The 20,595-nt window shown below is 34.3% G+C and overlaps 1 protein-coding gene across 1 annotated transcript in view; it reads left to right on the top strand.

Annotated features, from left to right (window-relative positions):
- Positions 1-20,595, top strand: part of cad (caudal type homeobox) — a 308,651-nt gene that overhangs the window by 88,501 nt on the left and 199,555 nt on the right. The gene's annotated exons all lie outside the window — the stretch shown is intronic.

Raw genomic sequence — 20,595 nt, 5'->3', positions numbered from 1 at the left:
GTAATTAGTCAATCTCCATTGTCTTAGATGATAACTCGGCGTCATGCTGTTCACACTTCACAGGATCATACCACGTTTCTGACCAGAAATGAGTAAGGTCTTCAGAAATTCCAGATATAGACCTGAATCAAGTTATCTTCAAAAACCTAGAAATAGCGTGGGAATTGACTTTACACATGGTAATCCCTGCTGAATATCGTAAATCTGTCTTTATGCAGCAGATTCTCTGGCTTATACTCAGGTCATCGTCATGAAAGTCACTGTATTAGTCATAAACAGAACTGCGCACCACGTTTGAATTCTAGTTTAGAACACTTGTAAGTCACAGATTTTATCATTCATCTTTGTACGCGTAAGGATTACTCATAGTATTAATACTAAAAGACCCAGTACATTATATCAGTTCAAAAAATTAAGAACGGACTTTTATTGTATTCAAAATGGAAGTTTATATTGTCATTTGTATTTGTACAATGTCTTCATAAATTTGTTGATGAACAAATCTTGCAGGTGAAATCGAAAAGCACAAGTAATAATTTTTACGCAACAAAAACAACCGATTCAGGTTTTCCAACGCGTAATCTGCGATTTTTAACCAGCCGATAAGAGACATGGGTTTATTCGTCGGTCATACCTGCTCCTGTGATTTAATTCTATGTTAAGCATATTACAAAATATTTTATTATGCCTTTTTTTTTTTTTTTTTTAAGAAAAGAGGAGCTTTCTGCTAACGAGTAGCTGTGATGGTGGGATTATTTTTAAATAAAACTAAGATACGGAGTATCTATTTCTTTATCTGTCGTAGCTTTCAAATTAATTCAGAGTCAGTTGTAAATGTCGAATTTTCATCATAACCTTCACTGCCATTACCTGTGATTTTCTTAAAAAGAAACACATTAACGAATTTTGCCCCTTTGCTTCGGAATTACGACGTTTCATTTTATGTAACAGACTAACATTACTTCAAAGAAAACCTGTATTTTAATTATGAAAAATTAAGACAAGTATTAAAAACGACAATGAAATACAATCTCGTTGGGTTTCAATATAATAGGCATTGTTGTCGGCTTTAGAGAAAACTTCGAAAGTTCAGAAGGGCATAACAGTGGCACAGATTGAATTAACACGATTTATTTTTGATGCCCCTTATTTTCATGTGTAATCACAATATATTCCGTTAAAAAATAAAATAACCTTTCTTCGGAAATTAAACACAAACTTTATTCAAGGATACAGGTGAATATGGGACTGAATGGGGAAAAATTATGTGCTTACAATTCACAATATGGGATTCTAAACGAAATTATTAATGAGAACTTTAATTAAAACAAGTAGTCATTGTTAGTAATTAATAAGGCTAGCAGAAAACTATACCAGGCCAGTAGAATCTACTTCTAATACTATAGGCTATACAGAATCTATGTAAGTAAATTTATACATGTATTCTGGCTATAATAATAATAATAATAATAATAATAATAATAATAATAATAATAATAATAATAATAATAATAATAATAATATATTATTATTATTACTATTAGTAATAATACTAATAGTCTAATATAATTTATGGTCGTGTGGTGATAACAACCCTGATGGCAGAAATTTTATGTGATTGTATCATTGAAGACTAAATAGTAATATGCGTTACAAGAGCGGTATGTTGACGTTTTCATGTTCGAGGAAAAGATTGAAAAAGTGAAACGTAGTTGAGCTTTTTTAATTTCCGAGAACATGAAAACAAACATACCGCTCGTGTATCGTACATTATTTTGTGCGAAGATCGTTTATTACATACCTGAAAGAGGAATTTCTAATTAGTTGCAATGAAATCTCCATCTTGGTTTCTGTTTAATGACGGCAACTTTGGAATACCAAAATATCTATCTTCAACATTGTTGCTATAAAATGTTTTCTGTGTTTACTGTACTCCAGCAGGCCGTGATATACGTCTGTCTTTTTTTTTCCCCCAGTCTATAAATGCGAACTTAAAAAAACGGTAAGTTATTGTAATGATTTATTTTTCATTTTAATATTTTAACAATATTATTTATATAACATATTGCAGTAATAACATCGGCATCTGGAATCCTGTTGATTTTTTTCACGGCTTCCTTAATGTTACTTGTATCAGGAATGCAATAAGTTTCGTGGAGTAGTAGACTTTACTTAATTTTTGCAAATATTTAAAAACAATAATTAACATTGCAATTTAGGTGAAATTGAAGTGGTAAGTTTCCAATTTATAATTATTACTATGTTAAACGTCTCTAAAAATAATATGTTAAAAGCCTAAAGCAGTAAAATGAATGTCGCGCTTAAGCGGTAAGAAGAGGGAAATTGTTGTGTGTTACGTTGGGAATACTGAATGTGGTATTTCACACTTACCGCGTATTGGTTCTGTGCGGAAAACAAGCAAATACGCACGATCTCGCACAAAATTAATTTGTGTGATGGGAACTATGACAACGTTATTGTTGTTCTTAAAAAAGTTGTTGCTCCTTTCAGCTAGCATTATCAAATTAAAGTTATTCGTTATATGTGAGTATAATAATTTATGTTTTATGTCATACAATTAATAAATACGATTTATATAATAATAGGGAGTGACAGAAACAGTCTTATTTGTAGTAGAATGTAGTGTGCTATTTAATTTTCCTGAGGACTAATTCTTTCACCTAAATATGTCCATTCTACATAGACCTACCATAAAGATGATTTGTGTTCTTGTGTAAACATAGCGAGAAAGTACTTGTGCAAACGAATCATTCATTGAAAGTTGTTCCAAGTTTCTAGGATGTGACTAGGGTTGCCAACCCTCCCGTATTTCCAGGGATCTCCCGTATTTGCCCCTAATTTTGAAGAGTCTCCCGGCTCCCGTATTATTCTCGCATTTTTTTTCCTTATGTTTGCATAATGTAAACATTTTTATTCTAAACATTTGATTTTGCCGTGAACGATGATGGATTATAAGATGAATTTTGCTGTCCCAAAAAAAAAAAAAAAAGGGGGGGGCATTAAAATGCGGAGTCTTTATAGAAAATAATGCTTGTCAGAAATGGGTTTTATTGCTCACCTGTCTAAAACGAAACAGTGTTGATTTTATAAATTTGAAAAAAAACTGACTATTCGAAAATTGAGCACGACACATTTAATCAAATCAGAGCTGAAAACTGCAGTCGACTTCAATTATTACGCGAGATGAAATGTTTCAAAATACTCTTAATTTAAGCCTAGCTGCCGAAGTGTAGAATAAGTTGTTTTTTAGTAACTGAACCCAATAATTTGTCCATTTTGTATGTGAAATTTTGTCGATTCCTTAGTCTCCTACATTTTGTTCAAAAAATGTTGGCAAACCCAGATGTGACTACGTACATAGAAAAGTTTGGCGATAGTCCTCTTTATTAATTTTATTATTTCATGGACGCAGATAAATATATAATCTCATATTTGATCTATCTCATTGCAGTTTTATTCTGAATGGGCTTCCGGGACTGAAGCTGGTTATATTTTGCACTTTTGATATGTGCAATACAAACGATAAAATGAGATGTTCTGATAGCACACTCGTATCTGCTTTGTTAATCGCATAATCGATCTGTCAAATCAGATCGATCTGTCAGAGAGAATCTGATTACCCACAACAGTCATTAATCTTTGCTTGTGACGCTAATAGCGCAATATGTTACAAACAATTGAGAATCAAGTGAGGCGAATAGCGCATAAAGATTGATGGCCGCTACGTGATAAGTTTGTAATGCAGTTCAATTCTAAAATAGAACGTGCATCAATGCAATCGCTTCTGACATTGGCGTTCCGGAAAATTGGGTCCTCTCCCTTGTTGATGTTTAGGATTCTTTAAGAAGCAGATACATTCAAATCGTACTTGTATAAATCAAGCACATTAATATCAGCGTTAGTACCCTTAGTAATAAAACATAATCCAATTTATAAATATCTAAAACCGAGCAACTCGGTTGGCTTAGCTATGAATTGAAAGGTCCGAGGTTCAATCCCGAATGATAGCAGGATTTTTGTCATTGTTAAAATTTCGAATACCGGGAGTAAATGCGGTCGTGGAGTGGTGTCGACCAAACCATCTCATTTTAGTGCCGAAGTCATGCGTATTCGTGGTGCGAAAAGGCGATACCTGTAACTGCACCGGAAATATTGGTCCCTTTTTTTACGTGTCATCCGGTGTTATTGCGACAGCTTTGTATTCCGTATAAATTGTGTGAATATATACACAGTAGAACTTGGTAATAGAGACCTCGTTTTGTACAACACCTCGCATATAACGTCAGATATTCTGTGGTCCCAACTAATTCCCATAAGACATATGCTTTCCTGCCTTGCTTAATACGACAAACGCATATGTGTCTACCTCGCACATAACGTCATTTTCAACCTCAGTTTGGAATATGATTTTCCAAGAACTAAAGTATTTTAAGAAATATTTTGTTGAAATCTGACCCTGACAAATTCTTTACAGTCTCCTTCTGTCATAGACCTCTGGAATGCAGGCGGCCTATTGTAACCTGCCCGAATTCATGCGGTATTAGATCAGTTTCGACAGGAAGTTTTCACTAAGTGCACGAATTTTAACGCGTCATTGGAATTATGAACATGTTCTATGAAGCTAGGGAAGGGAGCAGTGAAATTGCAACTGAAATTATGAACATAGAATGTACTTTAGCCCTAGAAAGTGTGTATTGGGAAAGTAGAAGACAACAGAGTAAAATTTTATTTATTTTATTTTAGTAGGTTATTTTACGACGCTTTATCAGCATCTTAGATTATTTAGCGTCTGAATGAGATGAAGGTGACAATGCCGGTGAAATGAGTCCGGGGTCGAGCACCGAAAGTTACCCAGCATTTTCTCATCTTGGGTTGAGGGAAAACCCCGGAAAAAACCTAAACCAGGTAACTTGCCCCGACCGGGAATCGAACCCGGGCCACCTGGTTTCGCAGCCGGACGCGCTAACCGTTACTCCACAGGTGTGGACACAGGTGTAAAATGACTGATTACTTTACTTCTAAGTAAAGTAGTTTGGGGAGTACTGAAAAAACTGTTTTAATACAGAGTACTGTGTTTATAATGTAGGTCTACGTGTATTTCATTGTACGCTTAAAAGTCAATACATAAATCTAAAATAAGTCTAATTAAGTTTGTTATTTTAATTTTCCACCTCACTAGATTGATAATGTGAATCTCGGTTACTACGACACTCGTTTATAACAACATAATTTTTAAGATCCCTTGGATGTCGTTATAACCAAGTTCTACTGTATATATATATATATATATATATATATATATATATATATATATATATATATATATATACATTCCAGTTATTCATAACTTAAGAGACAAATTTAATAACATGAGAGAGTGCAAAGCGAGTTGTCATATATTATCATTATCATTATCATTATCATTATTACTATTATTACTATTATTATTATTATTATTATTATTATTATTTCTATGCGGTAGTTGAAGTTAAGTGCAAATGGGATATCAATGGTAACATGATAGAAAAGTGAGCATTTGCAAAACCTAAAAACTTCTAAGGTCCAATGAGAAAGTGTCATCTTCATGACACTGATTATTTCATCATAAATTAAAATGCTAGAACTAATTCACAATCATTATTCTAGAGAGAATGAGAACTATGGTCAAATATAGTTGAGCATAGCGTAAAATATGATATATCAGAAAATAGCATGAAATATAAAATATTTATTTATTTTCCAATGATACGTATTGAGATTTACATCTTTGACCTAAACACAACTTCAATACAAACTAGAATAAAAAAAAAGACAGAATTCAAAATGAGAAGAAAATGTCCTTCATTGTCTCATTAAGTTCCTCGCCTCCCAATATCGGTCACACTCTTTCACTTTGGTCAAGGTTGGGCAACGAAGTAGTGGTCCCTGATTCATGTTTTCTTTTAGCTCACACAAGGTACATTTTGGGTCTGGTAGTAACACAAAATATAGGGCATTAATAAATACAGCAAGGACAGAAATAAAATGCTGTTACTGTATATGACACATGGAATCCAGCAGTTACTCGATCTGTAGCATATAGTATTCCTATAATCAGAAGGGAAACAAGAACTCACAAAAAGAGACGGTGGGACTTAATCGATAGATAAAGCTGAGTATTAACTTATAAAAAGAAAGTGACATATTAAAGATATTACATGGACATGGTGATTATTGTAACGGGCATTCTGAGAGACTAGAATGATTATGGTGGGTTGAGGTAATTTGGACATAAACAGTCTTTTTTAAGTTTATAGACCCATAGCCTATTACACTTTTACTACGTCATACTACTTTTGACCAATAAAACGGTACGAAATGACGTCTTTCAACCAATCATTGCTGCTTATCGCACAATTGTATCGCTTCCATAGCATTTGTTTAATTTTGTCGCTTCCCTAACATTCATTTAATTTTATCGCTTCCCTAGCATTTGTTTAATTTTATCGCTTCCCTAGCATTTGTTTTTATCACTACCCTAGCATTTATTTCTTTTTGCCAACATTTCAAACTGAAAATTCTTTACGGTACTATAAAACATGCTTTGCAATCGTGATTTGTTTACAGCATAGACAGTCAACTGAAAACGACTGCTCCGTTCAAACGTTTTGGTGAAGCGAACATTAGTGAAATAGAATTTCAGTATGTCAATTAATATTTTATTGTATTAGAGCACTTTATTTCTTCTAATCTTTATATACTTTTTTCTAATCGTGTAATAGTCAATTAAATCCCACTCGAGTTTTGATTTTCTCTAGATAAATCAAAACCTCTAGTGAGATTAGGCCTACTGTTGATAAAATTTTCCAGACAGTTTTCATATGTTGGCTATATGTCCTACTAGAATGATCCTATTGCATTTTCAAGTATGTTGGCCTTTTATTATAACAATAACCATAAGTTTAGCTATACTCAATTTACCCCATAGATGGGGAGATTTGGGTATATGTTTATTATTAAAGTAAAACATCCTTTAAAATCCTGATAAAATAAAATTATCCCAACCATAGGTTAGGGTATGTATCCTAGAACAGAATACCGAGGTTAAGTAGGCATAACAAATTTTAATTAGACCTAGAAGGATAAAAAAATGTTCAGCCGCAACTTAAGAGCTTGATGAGATTTATATTGTAAATTTAAAATGTCTCGCAGTGAAATCAGGAACAGAAAACACTTCGGATTCTATTTGTCTTTCACTAATCCATAATTTGTGTGCGTGGAATGATCTGGAAGAAAAACTAGGTTAGTTACCAGTTAACCTATAATTACACCCAAATTGCTCCATGATTGTAAATTGCAATTTACTAACAAAGTATTAATGATATATTACTACGTTTATTAAAAACATGTTCTAAACATGAGTAATGTAGGTCCTACACGTGCATAAATTTTATTACTGTATCCCCAACAATATTGCTTGGAATGTAGGTCTAATGTGTCATTTCACACACTAGTAAATAAAAAAAGTTTTTATAAGGCAGTATCAGTGTGATCAAGATAAATTTTTAGACAATTGTGAAATAGATAATCTAGCCTATATTAAATTGGTATGTGTTTTTAAATAAAGTAAAGTTTTATTCAATAAATTTTAACTTATATCCAAATTACCCCACTACATTCAAATTTCCCCTACCCACCCTACTTTTGACAGCGTTCCCACAATTGCTATTTCTCTTGCCTCTACATCTAGACATAACATTTTGAATTATTTCCACTTACCACTATCTAAACACACGCTGAGACCCCTGTGATATGGTTTTCGAGCTACTATACATCACAGGACATTGCATTGACAGCAAACGAACATTGCTGTACACAACAGAATTGAACTTCCTGTGTTAAAAGCTGCATTTTAACAGTGACCTGTATCAAAATTATACATTAAAAAAGTCACATTTTATGGAAGACAGTCTGTTAAAAAGTAGCCATACACAAGAGCATTCAATAAGTAAATACACCGATTCAAAACATGTGAACAAACAATAACAAATTAATGTGTAATCCATAGATTATAATGCTTGTGATTTGAGTTGGGAGCCTAATTGATCGCGCGAGAAAGAAAATATATATTTAAAGTTGTTTTATTTCAGTTTTTAGTTTGTGTTGCCAATAATTTAGATTATTTCAGTCAGTTCAGATATATAATATTTTATTAAATAGATAGTGATACTGCTGGTGATATTAGGTTAGATTTTGTACAGTATATAGCTGATCCATTGATTTATATAATTAGATTAGGTTTTGTACATATCTTTTTGATTGATTTACATCGTTAAGTTAGGTTTTGTATGTATTCGTTCCACTGATTTATATAGTTAGGTTAGATTTTGTACATATCTTTTATTGGTTTATATAGTTAGGTTAAATTGGACTAAGTAGGTTAAGTTTTGTATATATTTATAATTTATATCGTTAGGTTAGGTTTTATACGTACCTGCTTAATTGATATATCGTTTTATTCCCTTTATTTTCATTTTTGTCTTTTTTCTGAATAGTGAATAGGAGTCAAAAGAATGAAATAAACATATTACTACTGCTATTATTATTACTATTAATGCCAAATTTTTCTACAATGCAAAACAAAATAGACCTAATGGTATGAGATCTCTTTTCATGGTGAGGTTATGACTGCACATGAACTAGAGACAGTATCTCAGCAGAAGCAGCCATTTCAGATTTATTGCTTACCGTCATGAAAATATATTTTATCAAAACAGTAATGATTATATCAACATCAAGATAAATCTTATCTCAAAATACAGGTAGTCAACAAAAATCAAAATCATTTAAACCCAATATAATTATAGAATCTGGTTAGAAAGTAGGCACGTGAGGTCTCTCAATGCTAATTTAAGATAGTTACGCCTTCATGAGATTGAAGTTATTTTAATATTATTTAAGTTAAAAAAATTCGTTTCAGTAATAAAAATAGGTTATATAGGCATATCTACCTACATATCACTTCATCGAATTGAGGTTATAAATATACGAATGTTACTACAGAACTATAATATTGTAGATATTAATGTATGGTACATATCTGTAGCATAGAATTTTAATGCAGTCAATAACTGTATCATTGAAGGCACTGGCAAACCTCTATTATTCGTTTTTGTCAACCGGTCATGGAAAAGATGAGCAATCTCAATAACAGTTTCTTTATCAAATCGGAACCTTTTTTTAATTCTATATCATTATAAAATTCCACGGGATTGTCTTTAGGCCTATCCCTAATGTAGTGCTTTTGTACATTGTCCACTAATTGTTCTAATAAATAATTCGACAACTTCCAATCCGCCATTTTTCTACAAAGTGACACTTTCGGCTCAAAGTGTGGTCGGAAGTACACTTTCATCCAAAGTGTTCCTTTGCATCAAAGTGTCGACTGTGCAACGGAAAAGTGATACTTTGCGTCTTCCACAGGATACTCGAAAGTGTCGACTATGAATACCAGCCTTATTGTCTGATACTGCAGTTTGAGCGAAGCGCTTCTCAAGTGGAATTTTTGGTCTGCACATGTGATTAAAATGAAAGCACGGAGTAGAATGGTAAATATAAAACAGAGATATCACTCGTGTACATAGGCCTGCTTGTATTCGATTCGGAGAGGGAACGAATGACCTGGAAACATTTGAAGATGTCGGTTATATCACAGTTCTTTTATGGCTGGGGTCAAAACTGCTTCCCCCACCAAACCTCCTGCATGAGAGATGAATAGATGAATTTTAAATTCAAATTTTTTAATAAAATGGCAGTATGGCGTCTCTTCACATTCGAGTAAAAGCATGTATGAGAAATAATCTAATTTTTAGTCAACGATTTTTACTACATATAGGCCTAGTTTTCGTTTTATTGGAGCTATTATTTTTCTTTTTGTCATTATTTGTGTTTTCATTTGATACATATATTATTCAATAGAATTTTCAATAAATTGAATTTTTAAGTTAAGATTCTTAATTGTTTCTAAGACCAGAAGCTCTAGATTAAAATTATTTTACGTTAATTCTTGGCAGTTATTAAGTTTTAAGTATTTTCGTAGAGCGTAGACCAGTTTTGGATCAAAAGAATGCAAGATTCTCAAGCTTTTAAAAGATGCTCTTAAATGTTTGATAGCATTTGTAAACTCATTTATGCAAAATACATTTTTAGTTTATGATTACTAGGGACCGGATTTGTATATTTTTACAAATTTCTTTCCTTGCTTCTGAATTTCTAATTTCTTCAATACTTTTCTGAATCATGATCGTAGGAGTCCTATGTGAACAAGTACCAGGACCCGTGGGTGAAGCCGTCACATTAAAACTGAAGAAAGTATTGAATTTAAAAAAAAAATGAAAAATGTGTGCGCCATTCTCCAGGGGGAAATCTTCAATTGTCAGTTACCATGGATACCTGCTGCAGTGTCAGCGATGAAATGTGCACCTATGACGCCATGATGTGTTGTCAAAAGAACCATTTCGTCCTTCAAATGTATTTTGACAGACAATAGAAAAAATTCAGTGGAGAATCTTGAAAAGTATTTGGCCATACATTGCATCCAGGAAGAGTACCAGTAAATAATGTCATTTTGTTTGTTTGTTACATTTTAAGATAATTCTTGGTCAAGTTTGAACAAATTTAATTCAAAAGTTGTGTGTACTGTGTTTTTTTATCTATCGAAAATTTAAATAAATGTAGTTATATTAGGCAGATTATATTAGATAAAATGATAATTATTACTGTAATTTATTCAAACTACAAATAATGAACAAAAATTTCGAATCTTATAAATTTGGATAAATAGTTTGGTTCTTGAAAAGATCAGTTTCGTGGTCCATTTTGCCTTAATAAGTGTATATTTATTTTTTTTAAAGAATAAGTGAAGGGTTCAGAACCATAATGGGCCAAGCGCCATTTACTAAAACCGTAGAAAATAAGGGTTAAAATGACGTTATTACCATAATTAAATGGAAATACATAGCAAGTAATATAAAGTACACACATTAAAACTAGATGATATGTTAATCTTCATTAAATCATGATATTCACTTAATTAATCCTTGCTTTCTCCGTTTTTAATAAATGGCGCTTGGCCCACAATGGCTCTGAACCCTTCAGTTGTAAGGATATATTTTTAACGATTTGGCAGTTTTTGCAATCCCTTTCACAGGTTGGACATAAAACCTAAAAAAAAAACCTATTTCACTTATTTTAAAAATCTAAAAAAAATCAGGTCCATAATGATTGCCATCAGGAGAAAAGTGAAAAATCTCCTTGAAAATGAAAAATTATATCATTGTCTGTAACGAAGAGAGTTCAAATTTGAGAAGCTACTTTCTTGAAAGACAGCATAATTATCGCATTAATTATAGGCTATTTTACTTTGTAGGTCTAAGTACCAAAAGATTTATTCTTATTTTTAAGATCTACGTAACTGTAGGTTAATAAGAGTTTTTTGTTGTATTTTAAATAGACTATCAACTCGCGACCCCCCCTCCTCAGCTGTTTACACAGCTTCCACTTTGGGAACCACTGACTATATAAATAAAGGACAACATTAGTAGAATATTAAAGAAATCTTGAAATGCTTGAAGTCTAATTCAGGATACTTTAAGAAGATTGGTGCATTGATCATGAGTTTGTATCGTCGTCGCACGTGTAGGCTATCTACAGAGTGGATTCACCCGGAGAGCTGGAGGCATTATCAAAGAGTCCAAAATTGTAGTGATATTGGAAGATCTCGACAATCCTCGTTCAAACATTGACGGGTGTTCAAGGTTTTGTGCTTCCTGCGACACGAACGGATTAGATCAGGAACAAGCGATGGATGTGCCAGAGGCATTTCGTGTCATGTAATATGCAACGTACATTAATCAGTGTTTTTATGTCCCCATCATTATTACTTCTCTTTTCATTATACTTTAAGTTAGTACAAAATTAAACATTTTTATCAACATTAAAATGTCATGGTCAGTAGTAACACGCTTAGACGACTTGGCTTCTTTATTCGTCAGTATTTTAATGTTAGCACTGACCTCTGTTGCAAGAGAGCTAGGCAAACGTCAGAATACGAAACGACGCTATTTATTAGCCGTTGAGAGCAGAAGTGGTGTAAGTCAAAAATGGGTAATGAGGGTTAAAGTAAACATTCTGTAAAATACAACGCTAAGTAGCAATTAATATTCAATTTATTTAAACTATTAGTAATCAGCGGATAGCATGAAGGACATATTAATTGCTACTTTGCGCTGCATTTTACAGAATTTTTACTTTAAACCTCATCACCCAATTTTGACTTACACCACTTCTGCTCTGAACGGCTCATATATTAGTCCCTCCTTGAGGGGCAGGCACGGGCTGCAGACTATCCTCGCACGCAGGTCGTTTGTATGACCTCCATTGTACTACCCAGAATGGATTGGTGTGCATACTACACATTCCCCTGTGGGCTCCTCCGAACTCCCCTACAGCCTACGGAATCCCTTTACCTTTCCTCGTAGGTATCACCGCGGTCTCCAGGTTCCACGAGCATGGCCATCTATGTTTATCAAAATGCAGTATATGTTGAGTTACACTATAGTGCTGTTTTACATTTTATTTATTAACGTTTTCAGCTTCATTGAGCCATCTTCAGATCATATTTGTACATAAGCTCTCTAAATACATTGATAATAGAGGTTAACAAACATTCATGCATGCAAAGTTAATAGACACTTTAATCGAGTGTTGCGTTAAAACAATTTTAACGTTTATACAGGGACATCACTTTATTTTTACCAACATTTTTTAACATTAACCTGGCTATACTCGAAAACATTGTTGCCCCCTTCCATTACAGGAGTTTGATGTTACTAGTACAATATGTAAACAAATCATTTTACTAGGTATAGGAGGAGAGAAAAGTAATGTATCCATTTATGTTATAGGGAAATACGATATTACGATTTTCAGTTTGATTATCACTTTTACGGAATTTATCAAAATACAGTAGAGTAGTAACATTTTTTTTTCAAAAACTCAAACTTTCAGGCGGCTATGTTCGTTATGTAATGTCTACTTTATTTAGCATATTAATTATTGGTGTTAACATACAATATAGAGAGTGCACTTAAATTGAGGGGGTCATAAGTAAAGGGCTGTAAGTGCATTTAAGTTACTTTTGAGAAAATGGAGTTTAAATATTTAAGCTTTCGTAAAATCGGTGAAATTTTTATTTAAATTTTAATGTGTGATGCGATTAAAATATCCCTTTGCCACTAAAATTTTAGATACTTTAGCTTACACTGGATGCACTTAACTCATGTTATTACATGGATGCACTTAACTCATGTTATTACAAATGTCACTAGCATTCCTTTGCTTCTAGCCACCTCAATTCAAAATAAGCTAATCTGAATTTTTAAACTAGTTTCTGAAAATGGTTGCCGTTCATTACAATGCAGGCTTCAATTCTTTTATGCATATTATTAAAAACATTTTGAAGCATATTCTCTGAAATTGAATTTATCGTTTCTTGAATATAATTTTTTAGTACGATGTTATTAATATAGGTTCTTTCTTCAAATGGAAATGCAACCATATTTTTGAAACACACTATACACTGCAGTGTTTACTTCAGTGCTTGAAGACTTCGAATGCAACAGCGGCCGTAAGTTTGTGTGTCTGACGGGAACAGTGAAGGGGCGGGAGTGAAGTACATTCAGAAATGCAGGTACAATAAAAATGCAAGTAAAAATAAAATGATGTCCCTGTATATGCGTCACAATTTGATTTTTAAGAATTTGCACTACCGACAACTGCTATCACTGCTGTCAACATAACAATTAGAAAATCACTACCAGTTGTATTTGTCAGTATCGAAATTCGAAACGAAGCTGGCAAAAGAAAATTCATTCTGCAAACTAGAAAATCACCATAATCCACTAGCATAGTCTATGTAATAATGGAAAAGAAATGTAGTTTCACCCTTAGGGTATTAGCCTAAGTAAGCTGATTCGGTCTAGGCCTATATGAGGAGTCTACTTAGGAATCTTTTACCCAACCTTCTCTAGATGAACGCATACAGCAGGGGTCGTCAACACAGAGCACGCTGGGGCTAGCCTCTCTTATCCGCGGAAAACGCAGTGCACTATAGTGCTCTCGTAGCTGCTAGCGAGTATGCTCTCTATCTCTCCCTGTTGCACGACAGTGCACACGGGACGGCACCGCGTATACATTGCATATTTCAGCGAGTGCTTACGACCACTTATACATGTGCCATCGATTAGAATTCAGGCATTTCTAAAGCCTTCTTCTTATTCATAATGAAGTGACGGACGACCAGGTATTTTCCTTCTTTCTTAAGTTTCCTAGCAAAAGATCTACACCTGGCTTCAGAGCTAAAGTGGATCAAGTCCATGAGATGTAGTTTTGAGATAATAGGACCTAAAGTTAACTTTCTCTAGTGGATTATCTAATTTTATTGCTCCCTTCTCAAATTCTAGATTTATAAAATATAAACATTTGTGATGTTAATTGATGCAACGCTTTGGTGACTTGATCCACTATGGCTCAGAACATCGTGAACAAATAATCTGAGCCGAAAGTGACTGGTGTCACCTACCGGCGAATGCTTGGAATTGACTTGATCCACTACAGCTCGGAAAAGATCCAACTTTAAATAACCAAACAATGAATTAAACTCATTTATGAAAAATTGTGACTCGATCCACTTTAGCTCTAAACACTTGAATGGCAAAAGGTGATTCATGTTCTGGATCTCTGTGGTCCTGCGCAACCTTCCGAGTTTGCCATCCCTCACGTCAACACAGCAAAATCATTCATCTGGCTTTCACAATCTTGCTACACAGCCAAATCGCCTGAAATAGAATCTCTGTGAAATAGGACTTTTAATCATCCCGTAGTTTAGATGTCAAGCATATTATCCATTATAATAATAGTTTGGGATTGTGCACACTGTGCATAGATACGGTTATACTATCTCCTGTATTGTTTCCCTGATAGATTTCACACGCTTTCTACACTCGAGAATGTGATATCTCCCGCATTGGACCCCGCACAGTTCAAAGATACACATTTCGCTTGCGGAGTGGTATCTTTTGGTTGCACACACTCTGTGATGATATCCTGTGGTCAGCCATCTTGTGTCGTAGCCGGCATTCGTCCAGTCTCGCTGTATCATTGCATTCGTTGTGTAGAAATCCTCTGTGATCTCCTTCTTCTTTCTTCCACTACTTTCTTGTAGCTCTCCGTGGCTGGTAGCAGCATCCTCAGTCTTAAGTCTTCCAGAAAGAAAGTTTCCCGTGCTAACTCGTATGCGTACCTTGACAATGAGTATTTGGAGAGTCCGAGTGCCCTCTTCAAGTATCTTGATTTTATACTTTCCAGATCTCTCATTTGTTTTTCGCTTAGATATTCCCATATCATTTCCAGACCGTATGTGCAGGTAGGCCAGATTTTAGCTTCAAAAAGTTTCATCTAGTTTCGTGCTGATTATCCATTACTGGATTACGTATCAACCAAATTGGCTTGATATATCATTTCACTTATAATTTAACCATTTTTAGTACTTTTATCATTTTTATACAAGTAAATCGTGTATGAGCTCTACACATAATTTCATTTATGATGCCTTTTATCATTTATTTAGTCAATGTTCATATTTTTAGGACCATTAGCGTGTAGTGGAATCTTAAAAAATCAATTTTATTTCTTACTTTTCAGGAACATGTGTATATTTTAGCAACATATTTGTTCTGGTTTGGTTTATTTCATTCATATTTCTCCACTGTAATATAAAATCGAAAAAAATATTTTATAATTCATTGTCATGACATGATACGATAATAATGGTTAGGTTCATTGATCAGCAACGATCAAGGTGCAATTCTGACTTTAGAAGAAATACGTCATCCACTTCACCTCTCGTAAGCCTTGGTTTTTCTGACCGACACATGCGAGGTGGAAAGCGGATCTCGCACCTCACATGCGTCGGTTCAGAAAAACCAGTCAGCTAGTAGTCCAGGAAGGTTTTCACTGGCAATGTCGGGAAGTGTCAGCAATAAAATAATCAATTACTGCAAGCGATGATGTACTGTACATTACACCATATCTGTGTTCGGTTAGGTTGCGATGCTTCAGAAGAAGCAGGCAGGGAGTCCATAAAATTGCTGACGGCAATCGATTCTAGGACCTTAAGCGTGACCTTAGGACGGCCAACCTTGAGTTTTGCTCATAATTAGAAGATTCTGTTGGAAGCATTTCTGGTTTCTGTCTATGAATACATTATTGTCTTGAGGTTCAGTACACGTTATATGCAAAAGAGGACGGATAAATCCTAGTACAGAACCAAAAGGATGAAAAAGAAATGGTATACAACACCTGCGAGAAAGTTACCGACTTGCATGCGAAAAGCACAGTAGATTTAATCTTTATGAGTAGTCTATGCCTTTCCCATGTAGCAAGTAGTAATCCAGGATATTTTCGACAGTCGATGTACAAGGTTTGGATACAAAATAGTGGCATAGTACAATCACATGAGCTGTATGTGTCACAATATTGGATGTTCAATATCGATGACAGTCTCTGAAAACAATCTTTTGCGTTACGTTGAAATCTCACTGCATTGCTACTATCAATAAAGATGTAGTTATGGCACTAGTACAGTTATTCAGTACCTTGCGGCATTGCCTGTTACATAAACACACAGGACTATCACAGTTACGTTGTCCATAAAGTCTCACAATACATTATCAAGTACAGAACACCCAATGCCAGGATTGGACTGCTGCCACTATTTTGTATCCAAGCCTTCTCTGAGATTACAGACGTTGTGTCTGCTATGCCGCACAGTTCCAACGTTGGTTTAAAACGAACAGTTTATGGCTTCCATTTCGCGTTGAATGTGGTCTAGAGTATGTTTACCGGCAATGTTGAGTTCTGAATGGTCACAAATTTAGATCCATCGTGTCCGCATACTGTAGATGGAGTAAAGTAAGGGTATAGAATAAACCTGTTAGAAGTACATATACATAGCTAGATAATGCGATAGATAGATAGATAGATAGATAGATAGATAGATAGATAGATAGATAGATAGATAGATAGATAGTGCTGTTTACAAAGGGCGCGTCAGCTGCTAAGGCTATTTGCGGTCTTATCTAAAAATTTTTCAAAAACAAAACACAAACAATACCATAACCTGAATGCACTTTCCAAAAATATGGCCTCCGCGATCTCCAGATTTCAATCCGGCTGACTTTTGGTTGTGGGATTACCTTAAAGCACGAGTTTTCCTGACACATCCAACAAGCCTATTGCAACTGAAAGATGCCATCTCGCAAGAAATCGCCAGTATTCCAAGATATCTTCTGCAAAATGTTGTGCATGGTGTCATCTGCAAAATGCTGTGCATGATGTCGCAGACATAATGCTGTACATTAAACAAGAGAACGGCGGACATCTTCCAATGTTTTGTAAACCCCGTTGTTTGCCCAACACTGTGATGTTTTTGTTTTTTCCCTATCTCAATATTTGAACTGACTTTTGAAATAACCTATCGATTGAAATAGAGTGATAGAGATGTAGAGAGATATAGATACATAGATATGTTTTTGAATACATCTTCGTTTATTTTCTGATTGCAATTCGCACCAGACAACGACGAAGATGCACTTATTATGAGACCACAATGAAAGGACACACTTGAGATCACTGATCATGCTATTGCTTCTATTGGACGGATACTAAAAATGACATTAGCTGACAAACAGTTAATGGCCAATCAAATGCTAGCAATTCTTCGACCTGACGTAACTGCTCGCAATTCCGACATCGACATTAAGTTTTATGTTTCCTTTCCTTATAATAATGGGAATATGAATTCGTTTTCGATAATGGAAGATTAGGGAAAGTTTTAGGAAATAATAACCCGACTGTTGAATGCTAATTGCCTCCAGTTTTTATATGCCGGAGATCAAAGCCTTGTAATCACGGTATAAGGAAAGCTTGAAAATCGCAGTCTACCATTAAGTATTCAATTTGCATTCATTTGGCTCTGCGATTGCTCATTTCAAAATCTAAATTATGAGTTCGGTTCTTTAATTGCGGTATGATGGTAATGAGATTTTCAATATTTATAAAATGCTCAGAGCAAGAAAATGAAGAAAATATGCGTACAGTATATGTAGCGCCTTTTAAGGAGAGATTGAAAATTTAGCTTTGAGGCAATATTTTCAAGCAGACTATTTTAACTATACTAAGCTCGATATACTAGCTTAGAACGATTAGACCTGCAGTTGATTGAATATAATGCAGTGAATATGCCTTCACTCTTACTGAATATCAATCCAATGAAATTCTTCCGCCGTGAGAATCATCCGCGTAGGAGCAATGTAAACAATTCAGAACTGTAGGCCTATTACAATCCCATTTCGAACTCCCTTATAGACGCACTGTATTTTATATATTTTTTTTTTGCACTAAATGTGTATAGCTATTAAGTATGAGTGTTTGATCACTAGACATGAAATAATTCCTTCGTAAACACGATACCAGCGTGTATGTGACTCGAGTATTGTACATGACGTCAGAGGGAAGGGGTAGAATTGTTTTTTGTACCATCTGATTACAGCAACTATACTGAACTGAGGTGCTACGTGTCCAGTACGTAGTAAGTGAGAGAGTCGATTTCTAACCTGTAGTGCAGTGTTATTTTCATAACTAGAGCCCGGATGTTTAGGCATTTATAACAGTTAAAATAGGCATGCAAAAAAGGCAATAAAACGTAAAAAAGGCACAATAATCTATGAAAACAGCATTATAAATTTTAAAAAGGCACAATATATTTTAGCAGTAAATTTAAATTATATCAACATAACTCACGTATTTACTTCGTAGGTGACACATGTTGACTTATAAAATAATTTTTTTTCGTGATTAACTGTCTTTTCACAAACCTTACATAACAAAACTGTTCCATCGGTTGAAAACACATGGGCACCAATTCATTAACGTAAGCATGAAGTTTACTTTTCAATGGTTTACTGAATTTAGGCATTCTAGCTAACAGATCTTATATCTTCTGTCACCCGACAATAACTGACTGTTCCTCACTCAAATTTATTTCTCCTATAACAGCGTTTCTCAAACTTACTTATATTTTAAAATAGAATTAATTACTTATAATACCTTTGTAATTATATTTCTTCTAGCCAATTACAAGTAACTTATAACAAATGCTGTGCATTGTTGATTCATCGCTTGCCTGTTAGCAGTTAGTTGTTTGAAATCCTTCTTATGTGGTACATGTCTCAGTTAAATAGTGCCCATTATAAATAATGGAAAACTGGCTTCGATCCGGATCTTTGAAAAGAAGTGCCATTAAAGAAATATCTATCTATTCAAAGGAAAAGAATACTTCCGTAAATATGACAAGAGTTATTTGAAACTTGGATTTGCTTGGCGTGGCAATGAGAGTGAACCAAAACCTCGGTGCGTTGTTACGAAGTGCTTTCAAACGAGTGTATGAAAGCCGCGAAATTGAAGCGACACTTAAGAGATGAAACACGCAAGTGTAAAAAGTAAACCTGTCGTATTTCAGAATAGGCATAGTCTAAAATTTTTTATATCGTCATCTGGAAAAACAAATAAAGAAATTAATTCAGAAACATGCCCGATTTTCAACAAGTAAAGATGCAAATTTGGCACGTTCTGATTTTGGTGTACGTATAGTACGTGCTCATTTCAATGTGTAGACTGGGTGTCGGCAAAACTATTAAGAACGACATCAATACACTAATTATTTCCTTTGCTGTTACTGGTGTCCATTTGTTCATTTATGTGTTAGTTATGAAGATAAGTGTATTGAAGTGTCCAATCAATTGTAGGCTTATATCAAGCAAAAAACATTTTTTAACAAGACAAAGTAGAGTTCCTTCAACTGTTTCTCATTTTGTGTACTCAGAAAAAGTCAGTCTTATGTATGATGAAGTGCGCCTAGTGTTCCGTCTATTGTGCAAAATATTAGGAGTAACCGGTTGAAATTCGAGAATTCATTCGGATGCTCGACCTTGACCAGTCGAAGCTAAACCGGTTGTAAGTCCTATTTTGCAGCTCTCTGACCGAAACGAATCAATTGATCTGACACTCGATGATATCAGATGATTTCGAGTTCTAATTTGTGTCCTGGTGACTACTTCTTCAGCGACAGACGTGCTGATTGTTGCGTTGTAATAAGGCGTGGCAATTGAAAATAACTTTTACTGTATATTTATTTGACTATAGGACTCTATCGCCTATAATATTCCTCCTTGTTTTTTGAAAGTCAAAACACAAGATTTTGTAATAACTTTATTTTAATTATATATTTTATGTTGTGTAAAAGAGTAGGCACACCAAAATAGCGTAATTTTAATCTCCTGCCAAATCAAATGCTTTTGTTATATTCGCGCAATAAAATTGTCCCCAAAGTTTGGAAGCAAAAATAGAGAGAAAGGCGTCTTATAGCTCAGTAAATGAGATAATTTGGAATTACTCATTAATGAAGGCCATGGCAAA

This window comes from Periplaneta americana, chromosome 11 (assembly GCF_040183065.1).
Source record: "Periplaneta americana isolate PAMFEO1 chromosome 11, P.americana_PAMFEO1_priV1, whole genome shotgun sequence".
Taxonomy (NCBI): Eukaryota; Metazoa; Arthropoda; class Insecta; order Blattodea; family Blattidae; genus Periplaneta; species Periplaneta americana.
The sequence above is the reverse complement of the archived record's forward strand: the minus strand, read 5'-3'. Positions and strand labels throughout refer to the sequence as shown.